Source organism: Sus scrofa, chromosome 6 (genome assembly GCF_000003025.6).
Source record: "Sus scrofa isolate TJ Tabasco breed Duroc chromosome 6, Sscrofa11.1, whole genome shotgun sequence".
In the NCBI taxonomy this organism is placed as follows: domain Eukaryota; kingdom Metazoa; phylum Chordata; class Mammalia; order Artiodactyla; family Suidae; genus Sus; species Sus scrofa.
The window spans coordinates 42,126,596-42,149,084 of NC_010448.4; the positions used below are offsets into that span (position 1 = coordinate 42,126,596).

The window sequence follows — 22,489 nt, forward strand, 5'->3', positions numbered from 1 at the left end:
CCCTAAGTGCTTTACATATATTAACCTGTATAATCTTCCCAACAGCCTACAAAGTAGATGCAACTGCTACTTTATCATTTTTGAAACACAAGACATGTAGCTGGAAGGGGTGGGGGCTGAGAAACCTGCCCAGGGACACCCACGTGGCAGCATCAGAATTTGAACCCCCGGGAATCTGGCTTCAAAATCAGCCAGAACATGAATCAATGTCCTGCTCTCTCACAATACACTTACCTGCACATCAATGAAAAATACACAGCATGATTTATTTTTAAAAAGACAGTTTGAGGGGAGTTCCCGTTGTGGCTCAGTGGTTAACGAATCCGACTAGGAACCATGAGGTTGTGGGTTCGATCCCTGGCCTTGCTCGGTGGGTTAACGATCCCACAGTGTTGCTGTGAGCTGTGGTGTAGATCGCAGATGCGGCTCGGATCCCACGTTGCTGTGGCTCTGGTGTAGGCCGGCAGCTACAGCTCCGATTAGACCCCTAGCCTGGGAACCTCCACATGCCGAGGTAGCAGCCCAAGAAATGGCAAAAAGACAAGAAGAAAAAAAAAGAGAGAGAGAGAGAGAGAGAGAGAGTTTGGGGATTTGATATGATACAATATATATTATGCTGCGATATACTTTTTCCAAATGTCAATATACCTAGGTTGTCTTTCCATATCAAATCACAAAAATCAATGTTTTTGTTTTTTGGGTTTTTTTTTTTTTTTTTTGCTTTTTAGGGCCACACTCAATGCATATGGAAGTTCCCAGGCTAGGGTTGCTACAGCTGCCTGCCTAGCCACAGCCACAGCAATGCCAGATCCAAGACCTATACCACAGCTCATGGCAACACGGGATCCTCAACCCACTAAGCAAGGACAGGGATTGAACCAGCAATCTCACGGTTCCTAGTCAGATTCTTTTCCGCTGCACCACAACAGGAACTCCACCAACTTCCTTTTTTAAAACTGTTACACAGTACAATTTACCACACTTTATTTAACCCTTCTATCATGTATATGTATATTTTGGTTGTTTCCAGTCTTTTGTCATTGACCAGGATGCACTGGGCTTGCTGTTCTCTAGAAGAATATACCTTTGACTAGCTTTCTAATTTATTCAATAAAAATTAGCATATTTAGATTTTCTATAACTTCTTGGTAATTCAGGTTTTTCAAACAAAATCATGCATTTCATCTTTTTCAAAGTTCTTAACATAAAGGAAGTACTGCATCTGTAATTACAGCTCCTTATTCATGATGCTGTTTGTTTATACACTCTCTTTTCTTAATCACATTTGAAGATTTTATTGATCAATTCTAATGGCTTTGTTTTTCTTTTCTGTCTTATTAATGTCAGTTTTTATCCTTATTACTTCTACTTTCTGGAGATGTGGGGGTTTTTTTGTTCTTTTTCTAATATCTTGAATATTATGCTTGGTCCATTTGATTTTAATTTCCCTCATTTTCTAATGTATGCATTTATGTCCATAAATTTTCCTCTGATTGCTATTTTGGCCACATCTCACAGGTTTTAATATTTAATGCTCTATTGCTTATTTCTAAATAGTTTGTAACTTGCACTTTTTATTTCCTTATTAACACAAGACTTTTTATAAGTGTTTTTATATTTATGATCATAGAGATTTATTTCCTCTCCCCTTGAGTTGTTATTTTCTCATTTAGTCAGTGAATAAGCTTATATGATCTTTACTTTTTAGAATTTGCTGAGATTTTCTGTGTTGTCAAATATTTTTTCAACTTGTATGAGTAGTTTATGTATGCTTGGAAAGAAGTCTCCTAGTACCAGGTTGTTCATTGTGCCGTTTAAATTCAATGTGTCAGTATTTTTGTCTATTTAAAGTATTCATTTATTTTAAAAGTATGCAATTTATCCTCCTATGACTGCAAGTTTGTTAGTGTTTATTTTTCCAGGTTTTTGTTTGTTTTCTATTTTCCAAAGCTACATTTTTAAGGGCATATGTGTATATTTGTTACATCACCTTGGGAGAATTTATTTTAGCAATGTGAATCCTTGTGTAATCTTTAATGTGTCCTCTCTGACTTACATAAAAAGGCATTACATTTAAAAAAATTTTAATACAGTTGGGCTTATTTCTTGATTCTCTGTTTCTCTCCATTGATTTAACTTATTATGTGGGGGCCACTATCACACATTTTTGTCCCTTGGGACTTTATAAATTAAATTATTGGATGGATAAATTATTGGTTGCTCTAGCATATTCATTCATCCATATTAACTTCAAATTTACTTTGTAAAATTCTCTAAAAATACAATTTAAGGGGTTTTTTTAGAATAAAATTATTTATAAATCAATTTGAGATCTCAATATACTTGTCTTCCTACATGAGCCTCTGGAAAATTTTATTTCTTTCATATGTACCTGGCCCACATATTAATCATTTTCTTTTTACTTGGATATTTTCTATTTTGTGTCATCTATAAATATGGAATATTTTTCTCTTTTATCTCTGTTATTACTGTTTTTATTTTATGTAGGACATGTATCGATCTCTATGTATATGTTTTATAATTAAACATATTATTGAATTCCTTTATATAGCAGAGGAATATTTCAGATGATGTTCGTAGGTTTTCTTAAATTTTCATTTCACTGTTCCAATATTTATTCCCCAATTTTTTAAATTACTTTGACTATAATGTTCATTGTATAACTCTCTTAGACTTTATTGTTACTATGACAAAAATTCCTCTAAGTTTTCTTTTTTGAGTATGATATAGGCTACTGCTATCAGATAGAACATCTTTATCATGCAAACCATGATTTCTCAGCCTTGGCGCTATTGCTATTTTGAGCAGGGTCATTCTTTTCTGGGGGGAAGAGGGGAAGGAAGCTGTCCTGTGCATTGTAGGATGTTTAATAGCATCCCTGTCCTGTACCCAGTAGATACTAGTAGGACCACTCCCAAAGACAACAATCAAAAATGTATCCAGGCATTGTTAAATGTCCTCTTGGTGGCAAATTTGCCCTTGATTGAGAACTACTAGTGTAATGAATTATCCTTAGATCCCTATTTTAATAATAACCTTTAGAAAGACTGGATATTGAAATTTATCAAATATCTTTTTGGCACATGATTACATATTTTTCTCGTAAATGTTTGAATTGTTTTTATATTTCTGAAAAAAAAATGCCATTGGAATTTTTATAGAGATTGCATTGAATCTGTAGATCATTTAGTGTAGTACAAACCTTTAAATAATATTAATTCTTCCAATCAATGAACATGGGATGTGTTTCTATTTATTTGTGTCTGCTTTAATTTCTTTCATTGGCATTTTATGGTTTTCAATGTACAAGTCTTTTGCCTCCTTGATTACATTTATTTCTAAATATTTTATCCTTTTTGGTGCTATTGCAAATAAGACTGTTTCCTTAATGTTTTTGTATTTTTAGTGTATAGAAATGCAAACTCAGCAATGATTTTTTGGATTTAACACCAAAAGCACATGTTAATTTTTTTATCCTGCAACTTGGCTGAATTTGTTTATTAATTCTAAGAGTTCTTTTGTGGAATCTTTAGGGTTTTCTACATATAAGATCATGTCATCTGCAAACAGGGAAATTTTTACCTCTTCCTTTCTGATTTAGATATCTTTTATTTCCTTTTCTTGCCTAGTTGCTGTGGCTAGGACTTCCAGTATTATGTCAAGTAAAAGCAGTAAGAGTGGGGATCCAATCTTCGTCCTGTTTCTCATCTCAGGAAAAGCTTTCAGTTTTTCTTTCTTTCTTTTCTATTCTTTTTTTTTTTTTTTTTTGTCTTTTGTTTTTTTAGGGTCGCACCCACAGCACATGGAGGTTCCCAGGCTAGGGATCTAATCAGAGCTGTTGCTGCCAGCCTACACCACAGCCACAGCAACGCCAGATCTGAGCCACGTCTGTGGCCTACACCATAGCTCATGGCAATGCTGGATCCTTAACCCACTGAGCAAGGCCAGGGATCAAACCCACAACCTCAAGGTTCCTAGTCGGATTTGTTTCCATTGAGACACATCAGGAAGTCCACTTTCAGTTTTTCATTGTTGAGTATGATGTTAGTGGTGGACTTGAACTATAAGGCCTTTATTATGTTGTGGTATATTCCTACTACACCTAATATGTTCGAATTTTTTATTGTGAAAAACACTGAATTTCGTCAAATGTGTCTTCTGCATCTATTCAGATGATGATATAAGTATTACACTTCTTTCATTGACTGCCTTTCTATGAAGATCTTTTTTTTTTCTTTTTTCTTTTTTGGTCTTTTTGTCTTTTTTAGGGCCATACCCTCAGCATATGGAGATGTCCAGGCTAGGGGTCGAATCAGAGCTGCAGCTGCTGGCCACAGCCACAGCAACACCAGATTCTTAACCCAATGAGCAAGGCCAGGGATCGAACCTTCATCCTCATGGATACTAGTTGGATTCACTAACTGCTGAGCCATGATGGGAACTCTCATTGATTGATTTTCATATGTTAAGCCATCTTGTATCATACAGATAAATCTCACTTGATTATGATGTGTGATCTCTTCAATGTGCTATTAAATTAGTTTTGCTAGAATTTTGTTGAGAAATTTTGCATCTATGTTCGTCATGAATATTGCCCTATAAATTGGAGGCATCACACCTTCTGATTTCAAAATACATTACAGGAGTTCCCGTCGTGGCTCAGTGGTTAATGAATCTGACTATGAACCATGAGGTTGCGGGCTCGATGCCTGGCCTTGCTCAGTGGGTTAACGATCTGGCATTGCTGTGAGCTGTGATGTAGGTTGCAGACACGGCTTGGATCCTGTGTTGCTGTGGCTCTGGTGTAGGCCGGTGGCTATAGCTCTGATTTGACCCCTAGCCTAGGAACCTCCATATGTCTCGGGAGTGGCCCAAGAAATGGCAAAAAGACCAAAAAAAAAAAAAAAAAAAAAAAAAAAAAAAAACCACATTGCAAAGCTGCAATAATTAAAACAGTAGGTATTGGCATTAAAAACAGATACATGGGCCAATGGAACAGAATAGAGAACCCAGAAATAAACTCATGCATATACAGTTGTCTGATCTTCAACAAAGAAGCCAAGAACACAGAATGGAGAAAGGATTTCTCTTCAACGAATAGTGGGAAAAATTGTATATTCACATAAAAAAGAATGAGATTTGACTCTCAAAAAAGCCAACTCCAGATGGAAGAAAGACTTAAAACATAAGACCTGAAACTGTAAAACTCCTTGAAGGAAGGAGGGAAAAAAACCTCCTGACACTGGTCTTGGCAATGATTTCTTGGATTTAATACCAAAAGCACAAGCGAAAAAACCAAAAATACACAAGTGCAACTACATCAAACTAAAAAGTTCCTGAATAGGAAGGAAACAATCAACACAACAGGATTAAAAAAAACTTGCAAACCATCTATCTGATAAGAAGTTAATATCCAAAATAGATGAGACTCTTCTGCAAATATATGAGCTGTGTCCTGCAAAATGAAAAAACAATAATCCAAATAAAACATCAACAACAAAAAAACTGAATAGATACTTCATAGAACAAGATATATAAATAGCAACTAGGTATAAAAAAGATACTCAACATCACTAATCACCAGAGATAGGCAGATTCATATCATAACAAGATAGCTCCTCACACCTGTTAGGATGGCTATTATGGGAAAAAAAAGATATGTGTTGATGTGGCTGTGGAGAAATCAGAACACTTATGGACAGTGAGAATGTGGAATGGTGCAGCCACTACAGAAAACATTATAGAGGTTTCTCAAAAAATTAAAAATAGAACTACCATATGATGCAGCAATCCCACTTCTAGGTATATACCCAAAAGAATTGAAATCCAGATTGCAAAGAGATTATCTGTAATCCCATGTCCACTGAGGCATTATTCACAATAGCCAGGATATGGAAATGACTCAAATGTCCATCAACAGAAGAATGGAGAAAGAAAATATAGTAAATATGCACACTGGAATATTATTCACTCTTTAAAAAAGAAGAGAAAGATGGAGTTCCCCTTGTGGTGCAGTGGTTAATGAATCCGACTAAGAACCATGAGGTTACAGGTTCGATCCCTGGCCTTGCTCAGTGGGTTAAGGATCCAGCGTTGCCGTGAGCTGTGGTGTAGGTCGCAGACATGGCTCGGATCCCACATTGCTGTGGCTCTGGTGTAGGCCGTTGGCTACAGCTCCAATTCGACCCCTAGCCGGGAACCTCCATATGCCGCGGGAGCAGCTGTAGAAAAGACAAAAAAAGAAAGAAAGAAAGAAATCTCTCCATGTATGACAACATGGATAAACCAGGAGGACATTATGCTATGTGAAATATGCCAGTTACAGGAGGACAAATACAGCATAATTCCATTTGTTTGCGGTAAAATGGTCAAACTCATGGAATCAGAAACTATAATGACCGTTGCCAAAGCTGGAGGGCAGGGAAAATAAGGAGTTATAGTTCACTGAATATAAAATTTCAGTTATGCAAGATAAGTTCTATAGATCTGCTGTACAATAAAATACCTGCAGTTAACAACACTACATTGTATACTTTACAATATATTATGAGGACAGATCTCATATTAAATCTTCTTACCAGTACACACACATATACACACACAAGAACACAAGGAAATTTTGGGGGGTGATGCATATGTTTAGTGATTGTGGTGATCACAGGTATGTGAATTTGTTTAATTTCATCGGTATATATATACATATTAAATGTGCACAAATTTAACAAACTCAAAGTTCAGATGTCGGTATACATAGTTTTCATTTTTTATGACTTTTACATTTATGTTTACATGTGAGGTTGACCTGTAGGTTTCATTTTCTTACTACTTTTGTTGGATTTAGTGTTAAAATTATGCTTGCTTTATAAGGTGAATTGGGAAGTTTTCCTAATATAGCAGGATGATTCCTATACTTTCACTGGACTTCCTACACAACCATCTGTTTTAACACCTTTTTCCTTTCATCCTCGGTTATTCAACTATTCTACAATTAAAATTTATCATTGCAGGGAGTTCCCAGTGTGGATTAGGAATCTGACTAGAGGACACAAATTCAATCCCTGGCCTCGCTCAGTGGGTTAAAGGATCTGGCGTTGCCACAAGCTGCAGTGTAGGTCACAGACAAAGCTCGAATCCCGCATTGCTGCAGCTGTGGCATAGGCTGGCAGCTGCAGTTCCAATTAATAACCCCTAGCCTGGGAACTTCCATATGCTCTGAGTTCAGCCCTAAAAAAAACAAAAAACATAAAAAACTGTAATTGAAAACTTCCTAGAAAATCATCCATTTCAACACAAATATCTGTGTTAATATATACTATTTTTCTACTTTCTTTGAACTTTCTCTACTACATGAATATTTCCTTTTTATTTCTAATGTTTTACATGTGTTTTCTCACTATTTTACTTGAATAATTACTCAGATTACTCTTAATCCAGTTCTCAGTCTTAGATTTGACGATCTATTATCTGTTTTCAGATTCACTAATTTCTGCTTTGTCTTTATCAGTCTCCTCCTAAGTTTATTTTGTTGTTGCCTTTCTAATGCATGTGAGTTGAGTGCTTAGTTCATTTATTTTTATTCTATGATAATAACGTTAGTGTTTAAGGCTATGTATTTTCCTCTGAGTACGCCTCTGACCAAACATCAGAAGTTTTGATATATAGTATCCTCATTGTCATTATTTTCTAATTGGTACCTAAATATAGCTCTGATTTCTTCTTTCGCCTCAGGGTTATTTCAGAGAGACTTTAATAATATTTTTAGAATTGGTATGGCATTTGTTTTTTCCTTTGTAAAATATGATACCTGTGTACTTTTTTGATTATTGAGATATATTCAGTATTTTATAGTCAGTATACATTGTGTCTTCTGTGACACTTAATAGGGCCTAATATAACCGCTCTCATTTTAGGAAACATATCAGTTTAAGAAACAATTTTGTTATTTGAAATCCTTTACCTCTTTAGAATCTTTGCGTAAAAAATTTGCCAAATACCAAAAGAGAGGGTTTAAAGTTGTTGTTTTTTTTTTAAAAAAAAAAAAAAGACAGCTGTGAAGCTATTTCCTCTTTGACTCCTAACAATTTGCTTACTTTTTTTTTCTTTTTCTTTTTTTTTTTTTCTTTTTAGGGCCGCACCTGAGGCATATGGAGGTTCCCAGGCCATACGTCCAATCGGAGCTATGGCTGCCAGCCTACACCACAGCCACAGCAATGCCAAATCCAAGCTGCATCTGCAACCTACACCACAGCTCATGGCAATGCCAGATCCTTAACTCACTGAGCGAGGACAGGGATCAAATGCGAAACCTCGTGGTTCCTAGATGGATTCGTTTCCACTGTGCCACGATGAGAACTCCAATTTGCTTACAATATTTCACTGTAATATGATTTGATACAATAGGGTCCATGACTAGTTCAGTCTGTTAAACTGTAAGCCCAAAGAAAAAAGGAAACACATCTGCCGTGTTTAACACCGAACTACCAGTCCCTTGGCCCAGTACCTCGCCTGTGGCATGTGAAAGTTCCCAGGCCAGGGCTTGAACCCACATTGCAGTTGCGACCTGTGCCACAGCTGTGGCAATGCCAGGTCCTTAACCCACTGCACCACACAGGAATACTGTGTCTTCTTTAGCTACTCCTTAGACCCTTATTAAATAAACTGGGATTTTATATTTAGGTTATTCATTTTTACATAATACAACTTCTCTTCAAAAGTATTTTTAGGTTTTGGGGGTTTTTTAAATTGAAGTACACTTGATGTACAATATTAGCTTCAGGTGTAAACACAGTAATTCAATATTTTTATAGGTTATATTCCATGTAAAGTTATTATAAAATATTGGCTATATTGCCTGTGCTGTACATTACACCCTTGTTACTTACCACCTGTTTTATACCCTGTAGTTTGTACCTCTTAATCCCTCACTCATTTTGCCCCTCCCTTCACCTCTGTCTTCTCTGACAATCACCAGTCTGTTCTCTGTACCTGTTAGTCTTTTTCTATTTTGTTTTATTCTTTTTTGTTTTGTTTTGTTTTGTTTCCACATATAAGTGAAAACATACAGGATTTGTCTCTCTCAGTCTGACTTACTTCACTGAGCATAAAACCCTCTAGGTCCACCCATGTCATCACAGATGACAACATTTTATTCTTTTTTATGGCCGGTCATCGTCCACTGTATATGTGTTTGTGCATGTGTGTGTGTGTATCTCACATCTCAACATCTATTTTGTTTTGAGCATTCAAATTTAGTTTTTCAAACAAGGTCTCAATTATTTAGACAAGCATTTCCTAAAGCATAAACTATGGCTTAAAGCTTGTCCTGCCTCTTCCAAGCAAAGACCTGGGCCTTCTTCCTCCAACACTCACAGTCACTGGCTGCCACACTGGGTGCTAGGGGAGTGATATAATCCCATCAGGCACTTCCGGCTCTCCTTATAGGCCAGGGGGTGTCAGGCTCAAAAAGACAGTGGATGGTGAATGTGGGAGCGAAGAGCAAGCGCCACAGAAACTGCTGAAAAGATGAGAGGGGCCTGGACGGAGCACCGTGGCCTATGCCCCCCCCCAACATCCCAGTGCGAACAGCAGGTGGGAGCCAGCCCTGAGATCCCGCAGCCAGGCTGGGCAGCAAGAACCAGCTGTACTTCCTGCTGGGGACTCTCCCCCCGCCCTCCTTGTCTTGCCTCCACCGCCTGTGGCCCCTTCATGTAAAAAGCAGAGGCTCTCCAGGGGCCACGCTTGGACGTACCATCATTGTCAGACGTTGCATCAAATGCAGTTGGGTAATCGGAATACCTGTGGAACAGAGGAAAAGGAGGGCTCTTCTAAAATCCACCGGCGGAAAGTGAGGGTGTCGGATGCAGGACGCGCAAGACAGGGCGACCGTGGGATTGACCACTTGATTAAAATGGGGACTGTTCACGTAAAGACTCAACCAGGTCGCATATTGATAATTATCACTGACAATCTTTAACAGCAGCCAAAGCCCACAAGTGAAGCTAGAGTACATCTCCCCGTCTCATTTATCTTATTGCTGATGGCCCCTCTGTGGTCAGCATGCCGCCAGCTTCGCGGACATTTAATTATGAGCACATCATAAATGCAGCTGACAAGGCAGAGGCTGCCCGGGGAGGCTCCTGACAAGGGGGTCAGGGTGGAACGCAGTGACTTGATGCCCCCCACGACAGGGCGAGGAGAAGACACTTCTCCACGGTGTCCCTCTGCAGCGTCCTGCCACCCGCCCGCAGCACAGGGGCATGAGGTGGGGCGGTACCCGGTCCTCATCAGCCCTTCAACCTTCCAGAGGCATCAGCCACGTTGTCTTAAAACGTAAGGCCTGTTTTTGGTGTGAGGTGTTTTTTTGCAGACTGTGTTCCATTAAAGGCTATTACAAGATATTGGGTGTAATTCTCTGTGCTACAGAGTAAGTCCTTGTTGTTTATCTATTTTATGTACAGATACAGTTTGTATCTGTTAATCCCAGACTCCTAATCTGTCCCTTCCCTGTTCCCGCTCCCCCTTGGCAACCACAAATTTGTTCAATTAAAATTATCACAAGAGCAACAAAGATCAGCAGGGTTCCTTCCTGTCCACTCCATTCTGAGGGTACCTCAGCTTTCCTCTGCTGTGGTCCTGACTGTTTACCCATGTGACAGGGGTGAGGGGGTGAGCCTCCACCCCAGAGCCCGAGGATCTAGGAGGCCCACCTGCCCCCGCCACCAGCATCCCTCAGCTCCAACTAGGGCAAAGGCCAGGGGTGGTTCTGAGAACACCCCACCACTCAGCCCTTCTCTGGCAATAGCTTTCCACAAAATCAGACAAGAAGGGCCCTGCAAGGCCGGCCTGGCATTTGTGACTAATTAGCCACCACTCTGCTGTGAGGGCCACTGCGGGGCACCCACAAGGCTACGCTCCTCTGCGTGGGTCCGGGGAGCAGCAGGACCGGCGTGGCATGTGTCACAGCCTGTCCCCCATCCTTGGAGGGGCTGAAGTGCAGAATCCCCACCACCCGGCAGGCTTGGGCAGACCAGACAAAGCATGTATAACCAGGGGGTGCAATGGAGGAGCTCTAAGGAGAAAGCTGAAAAGTAGCTATCATGTTGGCAGATAAATTCTACACACAATTATTCATTCCTAGCCTCTTGACATGTAGATTAATGAGTTTGATAACCCAGGCTTCTAAGGAGTAGATTCCACTCTGTTCACAGGCTTTCTCCCAGTCTACCTACAAACAGCACACAGGTCTATGGAGAAAAAAACAAATCGATACATTTGCAGTAGCCATCACTGCTTTTTGTGATTGCAGCCCTATGTCAAAAATATGATGTGTGTTCTCAAAACGGCCTCTCCTTCCCGGCCTGGGAGAAGCTGGCGGTGGCCGGGCAAAAGCTGGAGGGGAGGGGGAGGGGGGAGGACGTGCGGGCCTCAGACCCTGGCCTCCCTCGCGCCCTGGACCATCTGGGGTGAGCTGCACAGGGAGCACTTCCCACACTGGCCCCAAGAGGAAAAGGCTGTTTGTTGATACGGTGGCATAACCTTCAGTCATGCCTCGGGTTGGAGTCCTGCTGGACGTGGCACTGCCCATCCCCGGTGGCCACCAAGACACCCTGGCCTTGAAGGTGTTCCGTGGGAGAAAAGGGCACACAGGCGTGACACATGCACCCAGAGCCTCTCCCCAGGCATTTCCTTTAGGATGGGCGACCGGCACCCAACTCTGTCTTCTCGTCCCTCCAACCCCAAGATCAGGAGTTCAAATTCTTGCAAAGAGGAAGTAGGTCCACTGAGTGCATTTATCATCATGAGCTGGTCTTTATGCCATGATGGCAACATCCCTCCGCCTGCCCTGACATCAGGAGTAGACAAAAGTTTGGAGATGTATTTGGAGTGTCAAGAGAGTGTGCCCTTGATGTCTTCCTTAGCCACTGGGCAAAAGCATATCTGGAGCCCAGCACATTTTATTTCCTCTTCATCATCACGGGTGTTTAGATTCTAAAAAGAATGTGTGTTTTTTGCAACAAATTCAAACACTAGGGGAAGAAACAAAACAACCAGGGTAGATGTTTCGCCACCCTCCATCCCAACTCACAAGGGACAATCATGGGTACAAGGCTGGTGTGCACCCCTCAGGACCTTTCCCTATACCTTGGCCTGTGCTGAAAGCAGGAGTGGTCACTGGGACTGTGACGGCGGGTCTGGGGGAGGTGGCAGGAGTACAGAGGAAGGCCACGAACAGCTAGGAGGTCTTGCCACCAGTCTCCCCTGCCGGGCAAGCCCTATGGGAACCAGAGCAGACATCAAAAACCTCAGCAAAGGAATTCCCATTGTGGCTCAGTGGAAATAAACCTGATTAGTATCCATGAGGATGTAGGTTCGATCCCTGGCCTCGCTCAGTGGGTTAAGGATCCGGCATTGACATGAGTTGTGGTGTAGGTCGTAGACACGGCTCAGACCCTGTGTTGCTGTCACTGGGGTGTAGGCCTACAGCTGCAGCTCTGATTCAACCCCTGGCCTGGGAACTTCCATATGCTGTGGGTGCAGACCTAAAAAGCAAAAAAATAAAACAAAACAACAACAATACCCCCTGAGCAGAGCTCTCCCTGGGTACCGGGTGAGTACACTGAATGCCTGTGGAATCTCTGTGGATGCTGGGGTGGGGGATCAGAAGGAAGCTACAGGGGACATTCTGCAAGGCACCTTCTTTTAGCGTACAGAAATGGGAATGCACAGAGCAGAAAAATCCACCCAGCTCACAAAAACCCACTAAGAGCTTGGATTAACAACCTGGACCAGCTCTAAAGCCATTTGAGGGGTGGGGCGATGGAATTTCAGCATAACCTCCACCCTGCTTTGAAACAGAGCCACCAGCTCTGCAAAGAGGGTCGAGTCCTTTCCTATGGAAGCAGCCTTGCAGAGCAGGCTCAGGGCATTTCAAGCACACAGAATCTCGGGGCGAGCACTGCCAGGTTTCACAAATAAAAATTCAGGCAGCCAGTACGATTTGAATTTCAGAGAAACAAGAAATAAGTTTTCAGAATCAATGTCTCAAATATGCAGGAGACATACTTAGGCTACAAAAGTTTCGCTGTATACTGAATACTAAAATAGTACATGAAGAAAATAATTGTTAGTATGTCCTGGTACATTAGTATGCATATTAGTATGCTATTTGAGAAATACGTATGCTAAAAATGATTAGTCATCTGAAATTCAAATTTAACCAGACATCGTGTATTTCTCTGGCAATCCTATTCAGGGTGTCCTTTGTGAAGTACTCAGGGCAGAACCCGAGCAGGACAGGGAGCAGAAAGCACAAAAAGAGCAGCCACACACAGGAGCCCCCTCCCCACCTCCATCCAGCCCCACCTCAAACACCCAGCCTCCCAAGCCCAAAGCCTAGATCCCTGGACAGACTTGGACCCCAGGTCCTGGGCAGGTGAGAAACTCCCATGTCTGGATTCGGGGGCGCAGCATATAAGAGCCTAGGGGGGATGACTGGGTGGGCGGGTGGGGGAGGAGGGTGGATCCCGGACTGGATACCAAAGCCGCTCCACGAGGGACCATGGCGCTGGGAATTCCTGACCAATCCCTCCCCGGTCCCAGAACACAGCACATCAGCACCTTGCCACCGCCTGGCTGGGTGGGGCTTTTTCTAGAAGAACTTTGGAGTTCCTACCCTCCCAGCTGGCCTGGCCACCAGTGCAGAGCAGAACCACATAATGCACTTGGGGTGGGGTGGGGAGAGAAAAACCAGCTCTGCTTCCTTTTTCAAGTCAATTATGGCCAGACTGACTCATCTTCTCTCATAGACCAGAAAGTCTCACATCTTGTTGCTTCTTAATCATATGGAAACCTAAATATAGATATATCTGCAGAAGGACAAGCCTGAGAAAACCAGCGTCCTTGTTCTCCCAGGGGAAAGCTTGGTTCTCACGATTTTTCTCCTGAATTGTGAGTGCTGGGCTGCCAGGGAGCCTGGGGTTGGGGCAGTGTCCTCAGCAGTGATCCTATCAGGGCGGGCAGGGGGCGCCTGTCAGGGCCACAGCAGTTAACTCAGACCTGGCGCCAAATTAGCTGCTGGGCAGGGGTCCCTTACACCCCAGTTACTCCCCTCTGGACAAATCTCCAGCTTCCACTGCGCCGGGATAAGGCGCCTGTGACAAGGATGCAGGCATCTTAGCTACATCACAGCGGAATGCCTCGGTCCAGGGAACTCTCACTGCCATCTGCCCTGGAGCATCAGCGCCAGGCCACGGGCTCCAGAGAAGGTTCCTGCAGCAGAGTCGTGCCGAGCACCCGGCTGCTAAGGAACAGGTGTAGCCCAACGCCCAGGAGCCAGCAGGATCCCTGCAGCAACAGGCTCTCCTACGTTCTGCATCTGGGTCCACCTTCCCTTCACTCAATTCTGAGAAGTAGCACAAAAGACGCCCTTTTTTTGAGAAAGAGCTCAATATCCTTCAAGAAGGATCTTTAGGCTCAAAGTTCCACCAGCTAGGGCACAGCAGCTGATGGAGCTGCGCTGGAGAGAACCTGGTGCAAATGGGAGAGCATGGGTCCAACAGAAGTCAGTTTGTCCGGAGAAAAATTTTAGAAGAGATAAACGTCCCATCAGATTAGCCACTAAAGGCCTTTCCAAAGCACACTGTTCAAAGTAAACAATGAGAATAATGAGATCTGGGTGCAGGGGATGATGTGGAGGCCAGACCAACAGCCTGGGCACGCGGGCTGCAGAGGCCAGACCAACAGCCTGGCATTCCTGAAAGTGACATGAGTGAGGGCCAGCCAAGGCTTCACTGCCCAGAGGCTGCCTAGCCCCATAGGCGGGGCCCAGAATAACCCTCTCCTGTCTCCAATGCCCACCCAGAACACAACACAAATGTCTTCTCAGTGTCCCAACCACACGCCCAAACCTGGCTGCTCAAAGTCCTAACAGAGGCCACGGTCTTGCTTGTTCGCACAGTCGTTTCTAAATGTTTGAATTAACTGACAATGTTTAAAAATCAGGGAGTTCCCCACCGTGGCTCAGTGGATTAAAAACCCAACATTAGTGTCTGTGAGGATGTGGGTTCCATTCCTGGCCTCAATCAGTGGGTTAAGGATCCAGCATTGCTGAAAGTTGCGGAGTAGGTCACAGATGTGGCTCGGATCCCGCATCGCCATAGCTGTGGTGTAGGCTGGCAGCTGCAGCTCTGATTCGATCCCTAGTCTGGGAACTTCCATATGCCACAGGTGCAGCTATAAAGAGAAATAAATAAACAAATAAATATCAGGACATGGCACAGGAAATTCCGGGTTCTGCTGAAAAATCAGAAGCTCTGGCAATACCAGGCCTGCATCTGTCCACCTGGAAGGAACCAGGGAACAGCTGTCCCCTTAGATGGGGCATGCACTCACCTGCCAGCTGACAGTCCCCAAACTCTCTACAGAGGGGCAACAGAGAGGTCCTGCCCATGGCCCCTGAGGACCGCAACAGGAGCAAAGACTACAGCCACCCTCCCCAGGGGTTCCCCCCCCCACCTCTCAGGAGAACCGTCATCCAGACACCTTCCCTCCCCTAACCACAGGTTCACCCCCCCTTTAGGTTCCCCAAAGCTGGAGATTTACCATCTATAATCTCAATAGCAGCATCCATCAATAAGACAAACAACTCCAGAGTCTGGGAGACCACCTAGAAAACAATTTAAAATGAAGAAGAATCACCTTCACCAAAACCAGAACAGAGTCGTGTCCAGGGCCCACAGCGGCAGTGACGACACGGCTTATGTGCCCATTTCCCTGACTGTGGCAACTGAGATCACGGTCCCATTTCCCTCCACTGTAATCCCCTTCATTTGCAGGATGGCTGGCCCACCAATGGGGAGGGAGGGGAGGGAGGCTTCAAACTGCGTTAAGTGTGGAGGGGGGAAAAAGTTCTGATTGGTTGATTCCGGAATTGGGATTCTAGGCAGAGCTTTACAAAAGGATAATGTATCTTTAAGCCTAGGTGCCCTTCAGGGAATGTATTGGATAAATGTCTTCTGAAAAGCCTGTAAATATTCCATCGCCTCACTGTCATTACTACCATGAAATGATAATGAAGCATGAAAGAAATATAATTCCATATTCAGATGACAGCATTAGCCTCCATAAGCAAACTGAAATATTTATTAGTAAAATGTTCAGTATCTACGCCTGTAATCTAAAAAAAGGACAAAAATGTTTTATAATAAAAAAGAGATTGAATGCAGAGGTAAAATCTGGTTGGCTGATTTTATTGCTTATTATTAAATCCTGGCAAAACAATTATTTTTTTCTTTTCATTAGTAAGACACCCAAATTAAAACTATGCCCTCCGGCTGCAAGGTTTACAGTAGTGATTAAAAACAAGGAATTTTGATGCATGGGGCTTTTGACAATGGCATAATCAAATTCATTCATATTGTTCAATCTTTCACTGACAAATATTTTTACAGTGAAATATACCAAACAAAGAATCACATACAACAACTATCAATACAGAGGAATTAGGGAACCTTGTTATATTTAAATAGTGAAGTGATACAACGTTGCTATAATCTTGAATACAAACATTATAAGTGTAGTTAATTAGGGTAATTATTGCCTAAATTGTGCTTAATTGTCTTATACTGAATAGGATGTGTGAACGAAGCTTTTTGAGCTTTTTACAATACATGAGTGCCACTGAACTATTTAGTTATCATTTAATAAGTCTGGATGGTATTTCCTATATAAGTCAGGACATACATCTGAATACAAGCTGGGAGATAAACAGGAGCCATAGGCCTTGACCTCTGTTTCACCTTATTGAAAAAGAGGCATAAGAGAGTCATTTAGTAGACCCGTATCACAGAGCATTCCTGTAGCCAGAGCACATTCCTTTAAGGAAAGGGGAAAGAAAAAAATCAGGGTCTTTGAAGTGAGTGAAAAATTAGAAATTCAAGTGACCACGATCAATTCTGAAACACTGCACAAAATTAATTACAGTTTTGCATCAGAAGCAAGAATGTAGATTTCAGACAGTCGGTGTCATTTATCTCGAGCTGCACAATATACAAGGCGATTAAAAAGCCAAATCTGTCCCCACCTCCCAAGTCTAAGGCCTCTCAGAGGCTGTGAAGTACAAATGATTAACTCCAAATTATGCAAAGGATTGTGCGGACGCTTCAGCTTGAATGGAGTGTGTGGCAAGTCGCAGAAGCTGGAGAGGGACAGATTTTGCGGCTCTTTATCAAAATCCAGTCTGGCCACCACTGACGGAATCCAGATAAATTGCACAGAGATCTGACAGTGGCTGCAGAAAGCTTGCTAGGCAAAATCCAAATCTCTCATTTCTATCTGTTTTTAATTGCTTGGCTTAGTTTTGCATTTTTCTACAACTGGTTCAAAGGAGGTCTTCTATATCACAGGCTCCTCTGACCAAATCGCTTCCCTTTTCACGTTTCACGTGCAGTTGCAGGACCCTGTCTTGGGAGGGGTGGGGGGAATCTGTCTTTGTGGTCACCGTTCACAAGAGAGCTCAGTGTCCAAAATACACCTCAGCTAGGGAGCTCCCCTGCCCTCTCGGGCCCTCAGGACTAGCCCAAGAAGCCACAGCATCCAGGAGGCACACAGATGCCCCAAGCCTTTGTCCCCAGAAGAAGCCCAATGAGCAAACACCCCACCAAGAAACCCAGCCGCGTCCGCCCTCCTTCCTCTGGGGCCCTGCTCTCATTAGCCGCCCCCCTTTGAAAAAGGCAGGACGTACATGTGTTCAAAATACATCTTATTCTGTTGTCAAAACTAACTCAGTATTAGAAAGGCTGACAGATTTTCCCTGACTCCAAGAAACTACACATGGTGTGTCACACACACCCGCACACGCACGCACAAGCTGGGTGCCTGCTTCATTTAACCCTGCATTCGTAACCGACTTATTAACACAAGAGATTGCCAAGTGAAAAGCTGTCATTTTAAGATTTGTAAATTGAGCCTCACCTAATGAACTCTTGGATTCCAAGCAATTGGCTCAGGGTCCTGATGAAACCCCAGCTGCCCTCCACCAGCTGTACCCTGATACGCTGTACCTGCCTTAACCCAGGTGCTCCCCGGGCCTCTGTGGAAGCCCCTCAAACTGCCCCCGGGGGTTTCTTGAACATGTCTAAAGACATCCCATCCCAGAAGCTTCTCTTCATCCCACCTTTCATGGAAGGAATTGTTTATCTCAATGCTCTGCATGCAAATGGCTGCTGGGCCCAGAGAGGTCACACAGAGGGTAAGAAGACTGAGTGTGAGAAAAGACCATTTCCCATTTCCCCCTTTGGGTAGAGACATGGGAACAGAGAGGTCTTTTTCTCCTGTCCATAAAACAATGCAAACACAATATAACCAGCAATGCGCCGCTGACACGACGCCAGGGATGCTAGGAAAGGGTGGGGACTGTGGCTTACGCTAAACACATGATCCCTCTGAAGGGGGCAGCTGCACCTCTGCTCACATAGGTATTGATGGGAAGACTAGCTGCTCTATGTGGCCAGATATTCTGAATTTTCTATGGAATCTGGACTGTTTCAGAGAATTCCTTCATTTTTTTCATGTTGATTCACATCTTTAAAGCAAATAAAAAGACCATTCTACTAGCTGAATAAAAGCACTTCTGATGGCCAAATCCAACTTGTGATTTTAGGTCCATACCTCTGATAAACATACGTATTGCCATGGTGGTTGTAAAGGATATATCTCAAGATTCTAAAGGGCAAGTCACCCCCTCGACCCTCTGCTATAGTCAGAAAGATGCTGTAACAAGAGTCCCTGGCTTTCTCCCTCTGCTGTAGCACTAGCCACTCCCCGACAGCCTGCCCTACAGTGACCACTTAAGCTCATAACCTTGGACAACTTGTGGGCTTTGGCCCAGCTCAGGGTCCATCTTCAAGTTGCTTTCAGGTTCTAAAACCAGCCTTGATTCACCTTTTCTCCCCCCCTCTCCCCCCCCCCCCCCGATCCTTGGACTTTTAGAGAAATTAAATAAATGCCCAAAAGCACAAGCTCAAGATTTGCATTCAGGCGTGCTGGCCCAGCCACCCCTGATCCCTGCTGCTCTAACCTGGCTCTTCCTTGTTATATGCAAATCTGGGCTTCTAGCCCTGGCTGAGCTGTACTCCCTGGCTGGGCTTTGTTTCTTCTCCGGGTGGACCTTCCCAAGGCTGTGAGCATCTCAGTAGTGCCTTCTAGAGAGAGAAGGATGTGCTCAGCTACTATGAGATGCCCTCAAGCTGCCTCCTGCCAGTGCCCATCTGTAATCCCTGCAGAGCAAGGAAGAGGCAGGGAAGGCATTGCACTGGGTGCCCAACCAAATGCTCCCCAAAGAACAGATCACTCACCGCTGAGAAAACACTCAACTCCCACACCCTGGCTTCTCCCTGTCCTGGCTCTCTTGACTTTTTTTTTTTTAAATCACTTCAGGTAATTATAATGTGAAGAAATAAATAAGGCTCCCATGACACATTGGCTGGGGAGGCAGAGGGTATTCACACAATAGCCTTGGGTAAGTCAGGCTGAGTGCCCCAAAAGGTTTTGAAAGACAAATACCCCACTTCCTAGGGGACTTCATGGCACTTACATGGCAAGGAAGTATCAAGTCAAAGTCACAGGCTTGCCCAAGTCCAGGGCAGCCCCCGGGACATCTGAGGCAGACAGAGGAAGGAAGGCCTGAGAGTTGCTGCTAGGGCAGATGTGCAGAAGACAGCGCCAGAGTCCCTTCCTGTGGACCCGTGTGCAGCTCCAAGGCTGCAGGATCCAGGCTCAGAGATGGGGTTGATGATCGTTTGGCAAAAACCCCAGCAGCACCCAGAAATTCGGGATTGCTTTCTGGGCACCTGTGACTCTCTGGCCCAAGATGCCTCATGTGAGGCAGAAGCCACAGGGATTTCCTTCAGCATTTGATGTGGATTTGCACTGGCTCTATTGACTCTTGAGGCCAAAACATTAACCACAGGAATCCATAAGTTTTGTTCTCCCATGGAATTATTTATGTTCCACCCTGCAGCTGAGGAGGTGTGGCCTGAACAGGGATTCAGAAGCACGTGGTAATATGAATGACAGGGTCACTTTGCTGTACAGCATAAATTGGCACAACACTGTAAATCGACCATATTTTAATAAAAAATTAAAACTAAAAAAAGAAGAAGTGTGTGGTAGCCATAGCCTCTTGGGCAAGTCACATGAGCCCACAGCTTCTGTTGGCACATCCAGAGACTTTACACCACCTGCCTTACAGGTGTCAGAAGAATTAAATTCGCTCTTCAAAGATATCAAACCATCAGGTAAACCCCAAGGATGAATCTTATCTTTTTTTTTTTTTTAGGGGCTGTGGGGACAATGCACAGTGAGTAGGCTCAGCCCTGAGTCACAACACTTCCCCTCTAGGATAGCAGTACGATGCACTTGCAAAATGAAATTGGTGAAAATATGTTTTTCTTTTCCTAAGGAACTCACTCTGTAATCATTTTCAGAGGCCTGCAGTAGGCCCTGGGGAGGACATAGACATAAGAAAATAAATACGTTCGGCTCCTGCCCTCAAGAAGTTTCTAATCTATTTTCAGTGCAGAGATGGTGGCGGGATAAAGTGGCTGTGAGGTCCTGGCACCTGTGATCATCAGGCCCTGCTGGCTGGGGTCTCTGTCCTCACTCCCCCAGCTCTGGGGAACAGATGCCCAAAGGCTCGTACCAGATCCAAAAAGGGAGACCTATTATTTTTGATGCTTATGTAATCTGAGTCTCCTGAAAATACTCCCCTTCCCAAAGACAGGGAGAGGCCCCCACGGGGGTCTTTTTTTGCCTTTGCACCCCAAGGTGGCTGGGTGGGGAAGGACTCCAGGCAGATCTGCTGTTCCAAGAGTCCACCACCCAGTTGTTGCGCCAACCTAATGAGGTGACATTTGAGAAAGGGTCTTATAAATGACTCTAGCCTTATAAAATTGTCTCGTATAGTCTTCATAAAGGGATTATAGTCTATATGCTCAGAGAGTAAAGAGAAAACAGAGAGTTGGCTTTGGGAGATCTTTGAATCAGAGAGCTCAGGGTTTAACAACATATAAAGTCATTCTTTTTAAGTCTGAGTGCGTTCAAGCAGTATTTGTTTATAACATGTTTTCCACTCTACATCCTGAATTAAGCTGCAAGAATGTACTACATGAAATTAGCAGAATATCTGTCTTACTATCGATTACATGAAATCAGAACTACCGACATTCATGTTAATACTTCCCAATTACCACTCCTGATGGGCCAGGATGCCACATATTAATGTGAATAACCACATTCTCTTTGAGACAACATGCCCCGCAGCAGAGACTCGCCTCTGGTTCACCCTCTCGAGCTATACGATTTGCAGTTTTCTGAATCAGGGGATGGCCTTTCAATGAGGAAATGCAGGATCAGAGAAGTGGAGTGACTTATAGAAAGACTCACAGCAAGTCAGCGACCTAAGATTAGAAGGCCCATCTAGAGCTCACTCTGTTCCCTTAGTCTCTCTCCTGACACTTGAATATCTTCATGTTCGCAGGGGGTTGTCTTAGACATTGGAGAAGAGAAAAGTCAGCCATCCTCCAGCCTGAGGGCAGTCCTCACCTGACAGTGATTCCTGAGTCCCCCAGCAGCTTCACCCCTCCAGATGCCTGCATTAGAGAGGAACCATACATCAGAAGCACTGCAAGGCATGTGTGGGGCCAGAAGGGGTAAACACAAATGGAACATTCTCAAAGCCTTCAGGAAAACATGAGTCAAATAAATTTCAAACTATAGGAAAGTTTTCCTGGAGTTCCCATTGTGGCTCAGCAGGTTAAGAACCAGACTCGTATCCATGAGTATGCGGGTTTGATCCCTGGCCTCAGTGGGTTAAGGATCCGGCGTTGCTGCAAGCTGTGGCATAAGTCTCAGATGCAGCTCAAATCCAGTGTTGCTGTGGCTGTGGTGTAGGCTGGCAGCTGTAGGTCCAATATGACCCCTAGTCTGGGAACTTCTATATGCCACAGGTGTGTCAGAAAGGAAGGAAGGAAGGAAGGAAGAAGGGAGAGAGGAAGGGAGGAAGGTTTTCCTGAGCAGAGCTGTTGAGGGTTGTATGTATCGTTGTCTCTGAAATTTTCCAGAAAAAGGGAGACCTCATTTAAATTAGAAAGAGATACACAGAGACAAAGTTCATGGGGTATTTTTCATTGACCCTGTCCTTGACAATGTACCTTAGAGAGACTCTGATAATGGCAATGCAAATAGGATGATTTTCCTTTCAAATGAGCTACTGGCTACCTCACAAACCCAAAGTTTGGTCTTCCAGGAGACTATCTGTAGCCAAAAGCAATGCATCACCTTGCTAAATAAGAGCCAAATAAGTTTCATTAGAAAAGAGAGTGATCCAGGGGTCACAGTGGGCCACTACTGATGATGAGTCAGGATTGAGAAGCAAAATGGAAAAATGATGAACCCTCAAGTCAGAATTCCC

At 43.6% G+C, this 22,489-nt stretch overlaps 1 protein-coding gene and 1 long non-coding RNA gene across 2 annotated transcripts in view; both read right to left on the reverse strand.

Moving 5' to 3' along the window:
• The window catches only part of LOC110261352, a 422,463-nt gene that overhangs the window by 274,554 nt on the left and 125,420 nt on the right, over window positions 1-22,489 (reverse strand). The window lies entirely within an intron of this gene.
• Window positions 4,950-18,960, reverse strand: LOC110260975. Its single transcript, XR_002344623.1, has 3 exons — window positions 15,622-18,960; window positions 9,770-9,816; window positions 4,950-5,476 (listed from the first exon to the last, which is right to left on the reverse strand). It is a non-coding gene; the product is annotated as an uncharacterized LOC110260975 (long non-coding RNA).